This window comes from Eucyclogobius newberryi, unplaced genomic scaffold (genome assembly GCF_026437365.1).
Source record: "Eucyclogobius newberryi isolate DKJ021-1_F unplaced genomic scaffold, fEucNew1.0.hap1 SCAF_15, whole genome shotgun sequence".
NCBI lineage: Eukaryota > Metazoa > Chordata > Actinopteri > Gobiiformes > Gobiidae > Eucyclogobius > Eucyclogobius newberryi.
Window position 1 is genome coordinate 23,335,701 of NW_027315779.1, and position 3,887 is coordinate 23,339,587.

The 3,887-nt window shown below is 40.0% G+C and overlaps 1 pseudogene; it reads left to right on the forward strand.

Moving 5' to 3' along the window:
• The first annotated feature begins 3,565 nt into the window (after positions 1-3,565).
• Positions 3,566-3,665, forward strand: LOC140361294 (U6 spliceosomal RNA; annotated as a pseudogene).
• Positions 3,666-3,887: the final 222 nt, after the last annotated feature.

The window sequence follows — 3,887 nt, forward strand, 5'->3', positions numbered from 1 at the left end:
CAAGGATAGCTACACTTCACGAGTGGCATTTTCAGGGGGAAAATAAATAAATATATAGGGGTCTTATTGAAAACAAACCCATAAGAATGAGGCGAGCGGCGTGAGCTTCTAGTTACAGACCTTGTGCCTTTCCTTGCCTTATTTATTTAAATTTGAATTTACCCATTTAACCCATTTTAATTTTAATATATATATCCAGAGATTTTGGTTATGGAGTGGCGACATTAATACGAGTAGTTGGGTGAATAAGGACAGGCTGCAGAGCCTCCTACCAGACCATGGCAATGTAGCGTTTAGGAAGTTTGTTTGCTCCAGCTCGCCATCAAACAGGACCCCAACATTAGAATAATACAAACACATACAAGTAAAGCATGTGGAGCTAAGGCTGGACGAACATTAGCTGACAAATTACAATATAGCATACAAGTGCTCCTAAAGCAGGACTAAAGCAGGACTAAAGCAGGACTAAAGCAGAACTAAAGCAGGACTAAAGCAGGACTAAAGCAGGACTAAAGCAGGACTAAAGCAGGACTAAAGCAGGTCTAAAGCAGGACTAAAGCAGGACTAAAGCAGGACTAAAGCAGGACTAAAGCAGGTCTAAAGCAGGACTAAAGCAGGACTAAAGCAGGACTAAAGCAGGACTAAAGCAGGTCTAAGCAGGTCTAAGCAGGAATAAAGCAGGAATAAAGCTGGACTAAAGCAGGACTAAAGCAGGACTAAAGCAGGACTAAAGCAGGTCTAAGCAGGTCTAAGCAGGAATAAAGCAGGAATAAAGCTGGACTAAAGCAGGACTAAAGCAGGTCTAAGCAGGTCTAAGCAGGAATAAAGCAGGAATAAAGCTGGACTAAAGCAGGACTAAAGCAGGACTAAAGCAGGACTAAAGCAGGTCTAAGCAGGTCTAAGCAGGAATAAAGCTGGACTAAAGCAGGACTAAAGCAGGTCTAAGCAGGTCTAAGCAGGTCTAAGCAGGAATAAAGCAGGAATAAAGCAGGACTAAAGCAGGACTAAAGCAGGTCTAAGCAGGTCTAAGCAGGAATAAAGCAGGACTAAAGCAGGACTAAAGCAGGTCTAAGCAGGAATAAAGCAGGAATAAAGCAGGAATAAAGCTGGACTAAAGCAGGACTAAAGCAGGAATAAAGCAGAATAAAGCAGAACAAAAGGAGCCCCTCTTTGTTGAAGATGTTTTCAGAATCTTTTACTTGTTAGCATTAGCAACACTAACATTAGACCGCTAGTTAACATTAGCTCAATTAACAGACATCAAAATATACATCAGAATACACAGACAATGTTATAGCACCTCATGTTAAGATTAGCTTGTTAGCTTAGCATGCTAACACCAACATGGGTCACCAACAATGACATTGACTCAAACTCAAACTCACTAGTTGTGTCGATATAAGATATTCCTTTATTGTCCCACATGGGGAAATTTCATTGGTGCAACGCAATATCAAGAGGACACGTGAGGACATGGCCTGGTCTAGTCTGCAGTTCTTTGTGTTACACTCCATATGTGACTTGCTTATATTCCCAGTCAGAAAGCCTGTGATTGGGTGATGGGTGCTGAGGGAGTTGACCAGACCTGGGGCATGGAATGGAGTGGAAAACCTAGACTGAGTAACAGATTTGATAAACACTACTTGGGCCACGCCTCCTGGAAATTTTGGCGAGGCAAACCGAGCTTAAACATCCTCTAGTTTCTCCCTTTGTAAAGTCTTGAGTTTTACGCTGCAGGCTCTATGTTGTTGCTGACACTTTACATAATTGAGTTCAAATTGAATGTGAGCTCCTCCTCGGTAGAATTAATAAAGATGGTCTTCTTGGGGGACAGGGACAGGTCTTTGGATGTTAGAGTAAAACATTGGTCTCAGTTTGTCTGCTCTGATTTGTCTTGGAGTTTGGAGCTGGAGAAATGACTTGCTGCTCATTTTTATACCTCAAAGTGATTGCAGACGCCAGGGTTAATTTGTCTATTAAGATGCTTCCGTCTGTCATCCTTACAGGCTAATATTACCAAACATATCTGATGAGGAGCCATCTGAATACATGCTTTACGACTATGACTATGACAGGACTTTTTTAATGAATTTATTGCTATTCTATATCCACAACAATCACCTGTGATTCACCTTGGTGACTCATGTAATAAGTTCATTTAGAAAAATCATCATATTTTTGCTTACAACATAGGCTATTTTTATTTTATCGTACTTTTGTGACAAAAAGTTACAAATGAATGTAATTATTAAAATAAAAACTACAATGAACAAAAAGAATGTGGGGGATTCTGTTCTCAAACATTACACACCCACTGCACTGTCACAACATGTAAACATGCTAACACTGCGTGGTGTGTGTTTGTTTCAGTCATTGTTTCAATACTTAAGTCAACCTGTGGCTTCTGGTGGAGGTTTACAAGAGAAGAGAGAGAAGAGAAGAGATTTCCCCCAAAAAATATTATGTCAAGAAAATACAATGGCCGACTATCAGGTACAATCGTTGTATTAATGTTATTTATCTTCAACATTATTATTTAGCATTTATTAGTATTATTTTATCTACATAAGAGATATTGTGTGAACAACCTTGTTGTGTACATGGCTTCTCCAGGATGCGCTCCTCTTCAGTGGCTCGTAGTCATAGCAGCCAGTTGCCCATGTGTGCTCATTGTAGACATGATGTAGTACACCACATTATCTCTAAAGTAAAGTCATCATTATTTTGTGGATAATAATAAAACATGTATTGTTGCTTGAGTTGCTCCTTGGTTTCAGCTCGTTGACAGTAAATGAGAAATGATTCACCACAGTCAAATGCAATTATTCTACATTAAATAGAAAAAACTTAAAAGACAAAAAGGAAGGAGGAAATAACTTACCTATTAAAGACAGGCCAAACATCCAAGGAATTTCCATACTTTCCCATTCTCCCATTGGAAATGATTCTGTCTTGACTAATTACCCATCATATTTGGTAGTTGAAGACTGTGTGTTCCGTGTCCTTTGCCTGGTGTGGATGTAAAGTCTGTAAAGGTTTATGTAAAGAAAATAAACGAGTAAGCGTTCCTAAACCCTACTCCGACTTTAGCAAAGACGTAACATCCAACAGTAACAATAGGACTATACAGTGCATTCACGTTTACTGTACAATCAAGTGTAGCTAACCCTGTGTGTAGCCACGATGTTTGTTATTAGCATTAGCCAGACAAATTTACCTGTGCAATAACAAAGGTGCAAAAAGATAATGGGATGTGCAGCGTCTCCATCTCGTATCTGACGCCAGCTAAAGCCTGTCCCATGTTTACTCTCGTCTGGATCTAGAGCCGTCCTTTCACATTTTCTCTTCCGTTCCTCCTTCGACTTCTTGTATCTTTCGGACATGACAAAAGGGCAAAAATACTAACGCTAAAAGCAGCTTCACGTATATACCTGTGATACCTGTGCCTCGGGTGAAAGAGCTGACAGGGGCGTGCCGTAAAGCAGATGGTTATTGTCACGTGACGGAGCGGGGTTACGAGATCGGTTTTATAATCAAAGAAACACAAAAACAACTCAATATAGCCCACATATTTAGGTGAATTGGAAATTGGAACGATACAGAGAAGATTAGCATTGGCCCTGCGCAAGGATGACGGGCAAATTTGTGAGTTTGAACCCTGACCCTCGACCCTGAACCCCATTTCACACGATCTCCTCTCTAATAAAGCCTATAGGCCACAACATCTTAAAAAAACAACAACGCAGCATAACTTTGAAAGTTTTTACCCCATGTAATATTAAATTGTGCTCTTTTTTGGTCGTACCAAAATTGCTTCCATTATAATAATCGCTGTGCTTTGTGAGAGAAATCATTTGGAAAGATAAAACCTCAGCCTAAAGTTACGG